Here is a 14,785-nt window from a genome sequence, read left to right on the forward strand (position 1 = left end):
TTCATTCATATCATTCAAATTGCATTATTTTCAAATTCACTTTTCAATTTCAATTTCAAAAAAATCAATTTTCTCAAGGATTTACCAAGTTTTCTTAGGATTGGATTTTCTCAGAATTCTAAATTTTCAAATGAGATTTCAAGGCATTTCCCAAGTTCAAATCAAGACTTTCCAATGTTTTTAAATTCTCAAATTTCAAAAATCTCAAGTTTTCATAAATCGATTTTCTCAAAGATCCAATTTCCTGAGAATCCATTTTCCATTTCAAAAGTCATTTTCCAATGAATTTCTTAGATTTTCTCAGAATTCTCAAATCCATTTTCTCAGAAAAGTAATTCCAAAATTCAAAATTGATTTTCTAAAGTTCAAATTTTCCTGAGAAATCACTTTCCAATGCAAATTTCTGATTTCCAATGAAATTGAATGATTTTCTCAGGAATTCAATTTTTAAGTACTTTTCCAATTAATTTTCAAGCATATTTCAATTTTCGAAAGCAAACATCATATTTTCTCAAACATTGCATTATTTTCAAATTTTCGTAGCACAAGCTCGATTCTCTGTGCATTCTAGGCAAAATAGAGCATAATTTAGATATTTGAGTCAAGTTAAAGCACACAAATGATCCTTGGTTCAATTACCCCTGGTAAAGGCGCCAGGAACGGTTGAACCTCGTATCGACAGGCGGATCCCATTCCACAGAATTTTCCCACAAATTTTCAAAACGGAGGTGAGTTAATTTTCAAAACCATTTTCAAAACTTTGGTCAAGTTTGACTCGCGAAATTCGTTTCTCTCTCGCAAGGGAGGGGAAAAATTTTGCGATGATAATAGCAACGATTGGTTCCAATACGAGCGTTGAATCCAAAAGGAAGTCCGAGTCGGAACCCGGAACTTAAAATGAAAGATAAAAAGGAAAAACCCGAGTCGGAACCTGGATCTTAAAAATAAAAGATAAAATGGAAAACCCGAGTTTGAAAACTCGATTCTTCAAAACAACGATTTGGTTCCAACACGAACGTTGAATCCAAAAGGAAGTCTGAGTCGAAACCCAGAATTTCAAATGAAAGATAAAAAGGAAAAACCCGAGTCGGAACCCGAATCTTTTAAAGTAAAAATAAAATGGAAAACAAAAACCTGAGTCAGAACTTAGATGGGGAGGAAATAATTCCCACCCGGGAGTCGGATTCCGGAAGGATTGACAAAAGGTATGAATAGATTTCGACGATCATGAATAAGATGAGAGATTTATTCAAGATCCTTGACCCAAGATGGCCTAAGATTTGAATTTATGATGATTTCAGGATTATCCTTTATCCTGCAAAAAAAAACAATATTGATAAAGAATCAACAAAATTGACAAAATTGACAAAAGATTGGTAAAATTGGTAGAAGTTTGATAAAAGATTAATGATGTAAGACTTCAGGATTATCCCTTATCCTGAAGGAAGAAGGACCTCACAGGACGAGGTTCAGGTTTATCCCTTGACCTGAAAGGGAAAAACGAACAAACGAGTATCTCATTAAAAAGAGGCATCAGGTTTATCCCTTAACCTGAAAGGGTTGATGAATAAAAGAATCGATAGAACTTCATAAAATAAATGAAAATTTTGATAAACTTGAAAAAAACTGATAAAATTGATAGTAAATTGATGAAAATTTGATCAAATTGAAAAATGAATAAAAATGGATGAAAATAATAAAGGTAACAAGATTAACTGAAAAACGATGAGATTTTAAGAAAATAGAGTTTTGTCTGATCCTGCCTGCATATGATGAAAGGAAGATAGATGTATATAAAAATAAAAATGCTTCAGTATCATGGAGAAGAATGTGAGAATGATAGAAGATCGTTGTTTTATTAAAAAGGCTCTTTGAAGAGTACAAAGGGCTAGAATGAACATTTTAAGTATAAAATCTCTTCAAGTGCAGAGCATTGATTGGATCTGGCAGTTCCACCCCATCTGCGTTGATCAGACGATACGAATTGCGCAACAATGCTTCCTTAACCACATAGGGGCCTTCCCAATTGGGTAACCACTTGCCCCGTGGCCGATGTTTGAGATGAGTTGTCGATCTGAGCACTAAATCGTTAACCCAGAATTTTCTCTCAATGACAGACTTGGCATAATGTCGAGCTATCCTTTGACGATAAGCTTGAGCATGCTCTACTGCCTTGAGCCTCTTCTTGTCCAACAGATCAAGTTGTACCAACCTCTGCTGCTGATACTGATCAAGCGGGAGTTTGATGAGTGATGCAAATTTGAATGGAGGCTTCTGAACGTGGAGAGGTAATACCACCTCGGTCCCATAGACGAGGTCTGAAGGCGTAGCATTGGTTGGAGTCTGAATGGTGGTTTGATAAGCCCAAAGTGCATCGTGCATCTTCTCATGCCAATCGCGACCTGTTTCCATAGTTCTTTCCAGAATGCGGATCAAAATTTTGTTGGTGGCCTTTGCCTGACCATTCCCTTGAGGATAATACAGAGCCAAGAAATGATGATAAATCCTAAATTTCGAACAAAAAATCTTCATTCACTCATTCTTAAAGTGGCTGCCATTATCTAACACAATATCATGTGGTACGCCGAAACGACAAAAAAGATTCTCATGAATAAAAGAAACCACATGTCGGCCTTCTACTGTTCGCAAAGTTACGACTTTGACCCATTTTGTAAAGTATTTTGTAGCTGCGAGGAAATATTTGTGGCCATTAGATGCAGAAGGGGTGATTGGGCCTACCACATCGAAGGCCCACATTGAAAAAGGCCAAGGAGAAACCATGGACTGCAAGTATGCGGCTGGCGCATGAATAGAAGGTGCGTGCATCTGACATTTGACGCACTTCCTCACAAATCGATGGCAATCTTGTTGCATGGTTTTCCAGTAATATTCTGTGCGAATGATCTGCTTGACAAGTGTTTGGTAGCCGATGTGACCACCACAAATTCTCTCGTGTGCCGCTTGGACAACTTCCATCGCTTTGTCTCTATCTAAGCATCTGGCGTACTCAGAATTGAACCAATGACCATAGAGAGTATTGGCAAGGATGAAATAGTGGGTGGACATACGCTGGATCACGCGTTGTTCCTTTCTTGGCATCTCCAGTGGAAATTCACCAGTTTCAATAAAGTCTTTGATGTCTTGGTACCAAGGTTTCTCTTTCTAAGTAGCTTGGTTCACTTGTTCAGCTGAAATGAAGGCAGGTTAATCAAGTCTGTCAATCTCGAAGAAACGATAGGATTCACTGTCTTTGAACGACAAAATGGAGCCTAAGCAGGCCAAACCATCTACTATATGGTTGTATTCTCTCTTGACATGGTTGAGCTGAAATTCTTCAAAGTTGCCTATGAAAACTAAGGCAATCTTCTGATAAGAGATCAAATTTGAATCTTTGACTTTTCACTCGGCATTAACTTGGCTAACAACAAGTAATGAGTCACCGAAGGCATATACTCTCTTGACATTGAAGTCTTGTAAAATCTTGCAGCCTTGTATTAGAGCTTCATACTGTGCCATGTTATGAGTACATTGAAAGCTGAGCTTAAGGGAGTAAGGGATCATCTCCTTTTCGGGAGTGATCAATAAGATCCTGATCCCTATGCCAGACATATTCCAAGCTCCATCGAAGAATAGGGTCCAAACTGGAGATTTCTGAACATTGTAGATGCGATAGTCGGGAAAATCATCTTCTGTCTTGATTTCTTCTGTCAACGAGAAATCTGTCAACTGATCTGCGATAGACTGGCCCTTGACCGACTTTTAAGACACATACTCTAAGTTGTATTGCATCAGAAGGACTTGTCATTTCGCAATCCGTCCAGTAAGAAAAGGTTGTTCAAGGATGTACTTGAGAGGATTGAGCCTTAATAGAATTTTGACTTCTGAGGCCAGCAGATAATGTCTCAGCTTCTGACACATCCACACTAAGGCTAGACATGTCTTTTCCATCTGAGAATATCTATTCTCATAATCGATGAAAGTTTTGCTCACGTAGTAGATGGCATGCTCTATCCGGCTGCCTTTCTCGTACTGCGCAAGAAATCCGCCACAAGCATTCTAGTTGACGGAAATGTAAAAGAGAAGAGGTTTTCCCAATTCTGGTGGCTTCAGAACGGGTGGATTGAGAAGATACTGCTTGATGCGCTCGAATGAAAGCTGACATTCTGATCCCCATTCAAATTTCACTTCTTTTCTCAACAAGTGATTGAAGGGCTCACATCTCATGGCCAAATTGGAGATAAAGCGCCGAATCGACTGAATGCGCCCTTAAAGGCTCCTCAACTTTCTAAGATTGGTTAGAGGTGGCATATCAATGATCGGTTTTGCCTTAGCAGGATCCACTTCTATACCGTTCTTGCTAATCATGTAGCCTAGCAGTTTGCCTGACTCCACTCCGAAGACACACTTCTACGGGTTGAGTCTCAGCTTGTACAGAATGAGTCTTTCAAATACTTGGCCGAGAGCATCGAGATAATCCTCTCCTTCTTTGGATTTCACCAGGATGTCATCCATATAGGCATCCATGTTCTTATGCATCTGGTCATGAAAAATAACCGCCATTGCTCTCTAATAGGTTTCCCCAGCATTTTTGAGTCCAAATGGCATGACTGTATAGCAAAATGTACCCCCAAGGTGTGGTAAAATAAGTTTTTGATTGGTCATGAGCTGCCAATTTGATCTGGTTGTAGCCTGAATATCCATCCATAAAGGAAAACTTGGCATGGCTTGTCGTGCTATCGATCAGAAGATCGATACTGGGAAGTGGATAATCATCTTTTGGGGTAGCCTTGTTGAGATTCCTGAAATCAATGCAAATTCAGACCTTGCCATTCTTTTTGAGAACTGCTACGATGTTCGTCAACCAGTCTGAATAATCAATAGTCCAGATGAATCCTGCTTTTAGCAACTCCTCAAGTCCTTCTTTAACTTGCGGTGCCACTCGGGGATCCATTTTCCTTAGCTTCTGCTTGATTGGCTTGAAGTCTAGCTTCAGCACAAGACGATGCTCGACCAGCTTGGTATCTAAGCCTGGCATATCCTCATAAGTCTAAGCGAAGACTTCTTCATGTTGTTTGAGGAAATGGATGAGCCTTTCCTTTTTATCTGAACTTAAGCTGGAGCCAATCATGAGGATCTTTGAGTCATCTTCTGAACCGATATTGACATCCTCTATTGGATCATGAACCAACGGCGATGGCTCATCCTGCTTCTAAACACTGGCAAATTTTGGCAACTCTTGAATCGTTGAATTAAACTTTTCCAATTCTTCAATCTTTTTTGCCATCTTGCTAACCCCTGCCTGTGCCTTTGCCTTGCAGATCCTGGCTGGTTTGGAATGACCTTGAGAAATATTGGGATTGACAATAAGCCTTTTGAGCGATTTAGGAGCCATGATTTTGGCGATCCTGTAATGCGCAAAGAAGGTTTTTGAGAAAAGGTGAGAGATTCAAAATAGCCTTTCGCACAGAAACAAAGAATGATGATACAAACAAAAATATAAAGAGAGAACGATATACACCAAGATGTGAAGAGAAGATCAAAATTTTATTGATTGAGCAACTTGATATTTAAAGATGATTTTGATAACGAGAGGAAAACTGGGATGGAGTTGTCCCTACAAGATGATAAAAAGAGAGAGAAAACAGAAAACAATGGCATCATCCTCTTCATTCTGCTTCCTTGACGAAGGTGGTTCCTCTGCCTGATGACTGGCCCGCGAGACCCAAACCTGCACCAGTGACATGCTGAATGGAAATGATCGGTTCTAGGATGCCATCCTCATTCTTCCTGAGACCCCTAAAGGGCTGATAGTCATGCTTCATCAGAAGATCAAATCCTTTCTTCACTTTTGAAAACTGATGGAACAGAGGATGATCTCTAAGAGAAGCACAATTGAGGCACCCTCCGATCTTATAGAAATGAGGTCCCTGCCACTGAACTACTGCTGCGACATTCTCCGTTGGTTGAACTTCTTTCAGTTTCAGCATGTCTAGACTGTCGCTCAGATTAATTTCATCAACTTCCTGGATGCTCAGGATGTCGGCGATGAAAGTAGGGCAAGGAATCATGGGTTGTGGGAGTCCCTCTTCCAGATCTTCCCCCAAGACTGTGGTAATCATGCCTCCTTTCGACCATTAGATGCACTGGTGAAGGGTAAAGGGAACAACGTTGGCATTATGAATCCAAGTGCGCCCTAGTAGAAGATTGTATGTGTGTGGCACGTTCATCACATGAAATAGAACGATATGCACTGAATAGTTGATGAAAATCTCAAGAAAAATCTTCCCCTTGGTTGTCTGCCCATGGTTGTCAAAACCGTAGATCGTTATCGGATCCAGGGTATATTCTTCTTCTTTCAGGCCCAAGGCCTTGGCTGTCATCTCCGGACAGATGTTGAGGTTGCTGCCTCCGTCAATGAGCACGTGAGGGACTATCATGTCCCTGGTCCGCACCAATATGTAAAGAGCATTGTTGTGGAATGTATGAGGTTTTGGCAAATCCTCATCTGAAAAGGTTATTGGTGCATTGGTCATGGCTTGGTTAACGATCTGCGCCATATCCTACGGGGTTGTGCTTGGCTTGACCTTGATCTTTCTCAACAGGTTATTCAGAACTTGTTGATGTTCTGGGGAAGCAAGTATCAAATCCAAAATAGAGATGTTTGATAGAGCTATGATTGGCTTCTGAACTGATTCTGATATCTCACCTTTCTTTGAAGCTGACTTGATGAAGCGCTTGTGAACACCCCAAATTTTTCAAAATGTTGTAAATATCCCCTTTTTGCCCTTTGACCCCATTTTCTGGGTAATTGAGTCAGTTTTAAATCTAAAATCCATTTTATTTCTCAAATTTTGTTGAAATTAAATTCATTTTACATATCTAACTCAATTTCGGATCCGGATCCAAATAAAAACCCGAATCTGAGCTTCATCATCCAATTTTAAATCATATTCTCAAAATTACCAAAATAACCTTTTGAAAAGCTCAGACACTTTGTCCGGTATCCGTTTGGATCCATCAGGTTGTATTTCTCGATTCGAGGCTTAAAACTTGAATATTTCCTCAAAACTCGGGTCCAAACCCATTTTCTGAAGAGATTTCCCCAAAATAGCCTTGAAAACCTTCTTTTGTGAATATTTTCTCCAAAAAAATAATAATATAAAAAAAATTAGTCTAAATCCTTGTTTTTCCATAAATTTTAGGATTTTATTCCAAAAATATCAATATATATATATATATATATATATATATATATATATATATATATATATATATATATATATATATATATATATATATATACAGAAAATGAGAAAAAGAATCAAAATCCAAAAAAAAGAGAAAAATACAAACCTCTTTTAGCAAATTCTCTCAAAAAGAGCCTCCTTTGGAAATTCGTAAAGGAGCATGAGGGACCCCGTTACAGACCTTTTAGGGTTTTTCTTTGAGAACCCTTGAGAGAAAAGAACGGATAGCCGCCTCTCTCCCGCGATTCTCTCTACAATCCTCCCCATTTGGCCGCCCATCCACCGAAACCTTCTCCTCAACCCTCCATCAGCCGCAGGCTACCCTCTCTCCCTCACAAAGCTCTCATCCAAACCCTCCATCATCATCCTCCATCCTTCGTCCATCTTCAACGGCCTCGCACGCATTCTTCCTCTCCACGCCTCAACCATGTGCGATCTCCTCTCAATCGCCCTGGGATCAATGGCTCCACCATCCCAGCCCTCGATCGTCCGGGAACTTCCCTTCTCCTGCGTTCATCATGAACAACCTCACATGCACCCGATTCCCCCTTCTGGAGAGTTCTCTTCTCCAGCCACCATCGATCAGGACACCTAGCCTTCATCCACCCTTGATCCTTAAACACCGACCCTCCTCCCCATCTATAAAAGGACGAAGGAAGGAGCCTTGAGGGGATCGATCGTGAGCGCCATCCATCCATTTCTCCTTTAATTTCATCCTTTGTTGAGCACCATCGCCATTAAACATCCGACGTCATCCCTGGTTCAGAGCATCGCCCTGCGGCAATATACAGAGGCAACACCTTTTCCCTCTCAATCAAAGTCCAGCCACGGTGAGTCTTTTTCCCCCTTCTTTCTCTTGATTTCCATTTTTTTTATTTAGATATATGTATTTCTCTGGTTTTTCTTTCTCTTACACCTCCATCAAAATATCCCTGCAACATCGATTTGCTTATTAGCAAAACCGATCTGCAGATATATGACATCAACTGGATGAAAGATTCTGACATTTGGTTTACCGTTTTGTAATCTAATCACTTTTTTTTTTAGTTCATACAAATCTAGATCGCAACTCATGTCATTCAGATCTGCTATGCTCTTGGAAATCCTGTAGCCATCATTGTTATGCATGATAGATCAATATAATTCCCGTATTTCCCTCCAATCATGCATGTTCGTAGTAAACTCATTGAGGCATTTTTTTTTCTTTCTTTCTTTCTTCCTGCTCTTTTTGTGATATGCCAAGCCCGTCCATGCTTAGATCTTCCACTGGGAATTGGTCCCAGTTTGTTAATGTTTAAATTTTATTTACGCTGGTTGTTGAATTGACATTGTTGGGTTTTCATCTAAGCAAGATATCATACTGATTATCTGATTATATTCAGGTTCTATCTAAATTTTTTGTTATTTGCATTAATCAGACCTTGTTATCATTCTCTAAAGTAAGTTGTTCCAGGCGTCATTTGAGTTGACCTGCAGTTTCTCAAAATAATGGTAACGTCTGATATTTTTTTTTTAGGGACTATATAACCAAGTATATTTTGCCATTAGTGTTCCTATGTCTGTATTCTTCTTGATCTCCAACATGATCATCCATTAGTTAGTCGTCTTACTTCAACATTGCATATGTATGATATCAATGGTGATGATTAATTGATTCTGGTTCTCTCTGTTTACATTAAATATTTTGGTATTATCCCTTTAAAGTTATGTGATCTTTTTCTTATTATGTTGTAGCTAACTTGATTGATTCTCTTTTGATATGACTGATAATAACAAGAGAGAACAATAAATGCAACCTCGTAATACATACAGGTGATCCTTGATGAGGGAATAAGGTTCCCTAATCCGATCTTGTATAATACTTTGATCAGTAGTCTCTGTAAATCAGGTAAGCTAAAGTAGGTTAAGAGATGCTTGCAGATTTTCCTCATAATCTAACAAAGCAGGGATTATTACCTAGTGGAATCATTTACGATGCTTTGCCTTATGAATGGTGCATAGTTGGGGAATTTGAGGAAGCTTATAAAACTTTCTATAAGATAAAAAAAAAAAGGTGTACCTCCTTGTAGATACACATATGATTTGCTGATTGCAATCTAGATAACCAACAGGTGGCTCTGAGACTATACAGGGAAGTGGCAAAAGGGGATGTTCAACCACTTTCGGGTACTTTTAGCACCCTATTCAAGTATTTCCACAAAGACCAGTGTATAATTAGGATTTAAGCTCAGTTGACAAAAGTACAACCCCTGTGCATTTTCTGTATGCATTACCATCCGCCGCAGGTCTATCCATCCATGATTAATCCAAGGTATTAACTGGGCTTCATCATGCTCAATCTACGTATGATTGCTTGATATCAAATTACTTCAGATTTAACTTCATTTGTTTCGAGTGTTAAAACCATTGGTTACAAATGCGACGATTGTTGAATCCATGAACTCGGTTCATCCAGAGTTTTGATTGGAATCTCGAAGTCATTAGTCTGATGGTCATCTTAATGTAAAAATCTGTTCTTGGATTTGTCGTTTGGGTTGAAATATGCAGGCCCATCTCCAGCCAAATTGGTTGGTTCAATATGCTCTTGCAACAATATATATCATGTTCTCTTCTTTTAAAGGTGTGGCCAGAGTCAGAACTGAGGTTTGATCAACTCATCTTCTGCTGAAACTGTTGGTTGTAATTTGTTTTCTTGACTCAAATAGCACTCAACAGTTAAAATAAGCTTTTACCAGAAACCATCGTCTATTCTGACAAGATACCGTCACTGAATCTGTCAGAATTAGGATATGATTGAGATCCGTTTGTTTGGTGTCAATTCAGTTTTAATTAGGACAATTTCCATCACATCCCATACCCACCTACACACTTCCATTGTCATAAATACTCCCTATTGGCATTTCACGATCATGTATTTTCATTGTATCACCAAGAACCCACCTGCCAATGCCATTGGAGCCCATCTTGCTAAAGTTTGCTAAACAATTTCTGATTGAGTGAATATTGATTCATTGCAGGTTGTCAGCAAACTCCTAACCACATCAGTTTACACAGGTTTGAAATTTTTTTTTTCTTTTCAGCACCCATTTTGTCAATTGCTAGATCTAATCTGAATTCCTGTTGTAGAGATTTGCTTAAGTTTTCCCATGAATTGTGTAGAAGATGTTTTTTTTTTCCTTGTAAAATGTCTGTCATAAGATTTACTTAGGTCCATCACTTCACTGCTATATCAAGTCCAGTTATTGTATAAAGCTCTTGAGCTCTCACCTTAGGATAGGGAAAATGAATGTGGATACTAAAATATAGCAAAACTGATCCTCGCCATATGTAATTGCATATTGCTAAAGTCATAATACATCAAGTAGGATCATTTCAACATGGCTGATCGAGTTCGGTCTAATGTGTTAGCTGAAATATTTTGCTGATTTGGCTCAGACTGCCTAGATCCATTCATTATCAGGTCGCAACCCTCCTGTATTATACCCCAGCATCGATCAGATGCTAACTGTACAGTCAATGGCCTGCGAGTCCTTGCCACATCATGAATCTAGCATATCTGTCTCTCATTTTTTTTTTCATACTCCTTACCATCACCACACTATGCCATCATATGTTGCATTTTGGATTTTTTTCCTGAACATCCATACCTGCGCATCCTACCGAAACATATTTCACAGCAGCCTCATGTTGCATTAACCACCTCCTAGCTGACAGTTCAGCCATCTATTGCTTGTTGTCACGCACCCAGTCCATAGCACATGCATATGCACCGTGCATATATGCCAAATGCATATTTGTAACATGCATTCCATCATATGTATACCTACAACAGGTATGCTCAACTCTTCTCTGTTGTAAGAATCTGTTTGCATCAGCTGAAACAGGTTACCGTATGGTGATAATTTCATCTTTAACAATTAGGCATCCAGTCTCCTGTCACTAGCATTGCCTTTCCAACCCTCACCTTCAAAAGGTACCACAGAACTGAAAACTTTTAAGTGATTCATACAGAAACACTGTAGCTTCTCTTCCTCATGACACTTCACCAAAAGAACTGCCATAAATTGTGATTTCTATAGTGGTTCACAAAAGCCACTATTTCCAAGAATGGCTCATCACAAGCAGCTATGGTTGTTACATTTCATGATGGTTCATCTTGAACCATCTTGGCCCTCGCCTTCATTCATGGCATATAGAAGTTCACTTAACCATAGCCTTGCCTGTATATATCTATATATATATATATATATATATATATATATATATATATATATATATATATATATATATATATATATATATATCCATATATATATGTACACTCTCTAACAAATGTAGGGTAGGCCATATACCTTTCTCATTCAGCATGAGCATAGCACTTTGTATTGGGATCAATACAAATCATATGTGATTTTGCTTTCAATAAAGCACTTTTCTTCTATTATGCTAACTCATTCCTTTGCAGGGAAGTCATGGGAGACTTGTATTACTTTCTTAGATTAGGGATGTTAATTCTTCAAAACTCAAGGATTGTAACAACTTAGATATTAATGAAAAATTTACATTTCCTCATGAATTACTTGTTCTCATATTTTCTCCTTTATTTTCAAAAATTCACAATGGTGAAACACGAATGGCACGTGCACCATTTTCGTAAAAGGTAATTGATCTTAAGTTGATGATCCACATCAATGGCCATAGTCAGGGTATGGACAAAACTTAGGATTTTTATCTTTTACGAAATAACACTGGATCCACACTGGATCCATTTTTAAAATTCATCATATTTTCCTTAAAATATTTTTCTCTTTTATCAGAATTTAACTTAAAATCAACTCAAAATACATACCAATGGCCATAGTCAGGGTATGTTGAGAGTTAATTTCATTTTAAATTCTATAAAAGCACCAAATGTGTTTTATTCTTCACCTGAATTTAAATACAGATTATTATATAATACATTCAATGACCATAGTCAGGGATGTATTATATCTTCAATCTTATTTTAATTCAATTTAAGAATAAGATAGCTTTTCAAAATCTAAATTCAAATTCTTTAAATTCATTCATCATTTAGGATAAAACTGCATCATATTTTCAAAATTCCTTTTCCAAAACTCCAAGTGATGTAAATATCTTCTTCAACCAATCTTCAATTCTTGTAAAAAAACCAATTCATCTGTTCATTTTCAATTCTATTTCATTTTCAAATCCCAAAAGTTCAATTTAACTTTGAGATTTCAAATGTATTTTATATTCAAAAATTCCAATTCAAATCAGATTCCAAAGTTCAATTTGACTTTGAAATTCCAAATCCAATTTATATTCAAAACTCCAAATCAAATCCAAAGTTCAATTTAACTTTGAAATTCATCTGTATATTCAATATTCAATTTCTAAAATTCCTTTTCCCAAATTCAAATCAGACTTAGAAATTCTTGATTCATCTTCTGAATTTAACTCCAAATCCATTTTAGGATCCAGGATTCAACACTCATATTGGATCTCAGACTTCAGATCCAATTCCTCTTTAGGATCCAAACTCCAATTCCACTTTTGGATCTCAGACTTCAGATCCAATTTCCTTATAGGATCCAGAACCAATTTCACTTTGGATCTTAGACTTCAAGATCCAATTTTCCATTTTAGGATCCAGAATCAATTTCACCTTAGATCTCAAACTTCAGATCCAAAATCCATCTTAGGATCAGGAATCCAATTCCACATTGGATCTTAGACTTCGGATCCGAAATCCATTTTAGGATCAGGAACCCAATTCTACATTTGGATCTTAGACTTCAGATCCAAATCCATTCTAGGATCCAGAACTCAAGTCCATCTTGGATTCCAAATCTCGGATCCCATTCTGTTTAGGATCCGGAATCCAATTCCAAATTCCAGATTTCAATTCCATTTTCGGATCTAATCTAAATCCATTTCTATTCTTAAATACCATCTGGATTTCTCAGATCCATTCCAAATTTCCAACTTCAAAAATCTAAATTCAATTCCATCTCAAGTATTCATTTCTTTTCCTAAATTCAGGTTCAAATTCAAAAGTTCATTTTTAACTTTGAAACTTCATTTCCTCTCATTTCAAAGCTTCAAGTCATTCTTTCTCATTTATTCCTCCAACCCTGATTTACTTCAAAGTCTTAGAACTTCTCTGATCTATCTCAAATTCTAAAGTTAGATTCAAATCATTTTTTCACTCTTTTATCAAGTTCATCTCAGAATACTTGGAAATTTTCAAAACATCTTTCAAAAAGAACATACATTCTTGCATTGCACAAGCATGATTCTTTATGCATTTAGAGTTAGAATAAATTCTTAGATTATATTTAGGCAAAGCAAAAGGCATAGACTCGATCCTTGGTTCGATTACCCCTGGTAAAGGCGCCAGGAACGGTCGAACCTCGTACCGACGAGCGAATCCCGTCTCTCCATTTTTCCCACAAATTTTCAAAACGGAGGTGAGTTAAATTTCTAAATATTTTTTAAATCAAGGTCAAGTGAGACCACGCTAAAGAGTTCCTCTTCTTTTTGCTTTCTTTCTTTTCTCTTCTCTTTCTCTTTTCTTTCTTTTATTCTTCTCTCTTCAAAAAGGAGGAAAATAGAGGTTGGAAAAGGAAAAGAAAAGGAAGAGAGAGAAACAACGAAAGAGGAAAAATTTTGCGATGATCACAGATTTGGCCACCGTGATGGGACTCGTTTCCGTCTGGTCGAATTATGCCTTTGCTTTGCTCTAATATTCTCTAAGTCTTTATTCTTCCATGTCAGCTTCATTTTCATGCAAACCTTAGGAGCCTAGACTCTGTCCTAAAGCTGACATCATTTGCATATAGGATCTAAGTATGGTTTGGTAGGACTATATTGAGGAGATTATCCATGTTCACATTAGACTTAGGTCATAAATACAACTCTCCTCAATTTTAGGGATTGAATGCAAAACAATGTATGCAAGTGTATGCTTCTTCTTATTTAAATCTATCCCTTTAGGACTTGCATTAGAGCCTTCTGGTTTTATCTGCATGTTGATCATGTTTTTGAAAACATCCCTACCTATATTGTCCTGGTCTTCACGTTGCTGGGCTGTCTCACTGAACCATAGTTCGGGAGAGAGCCTCACAACTGGACCACTTATTTGGGTTTGCGCCCCCTACCACGTACCTAAGGGCCATAGTCCGAGGTATATCGGTAGGTGCTCAAGGATGTTGGGAAGCCCTTACCCTAGAACCGGAGAATTACTTTTATGCCACGTACTTCGAGCTTCGGCTTGAGTATATCTGCATACTTTGATTGGAATCAGATGATCTAAATCTTAGAGTTAGGATTAAGGTCCTACAAGCTATTTCAAACATGGCATTTAGAGTCAGCCTTTAGGGAGTGTTGTATGTGCATCCTTGTTTTGTGCAGTTATAATTGTATAATATCTTCTTGTATGCTCCTGTGTATATCAAAAACTTCTTTTAAAACCCTGGGTACACTATTCAAAAATTTCCTCTATTTTCGAAAACCCGAGGTGCATATTTTTCCTT

This window comes from Nuphar pumila, chromosome 9 (assembly GCF_984573655.1).
Source record: "Nuphar pumila chromosome 9, dmNupPumi1.hap1.1, whole genome shotgun sequence".
Lineage (NCBI taxonomy): Eukaryota > Viridiplantae > Streptophyta > Magnoliopsida > Nymphaeales > Nymphaeaceae > Nuphar > Nuphar pumila.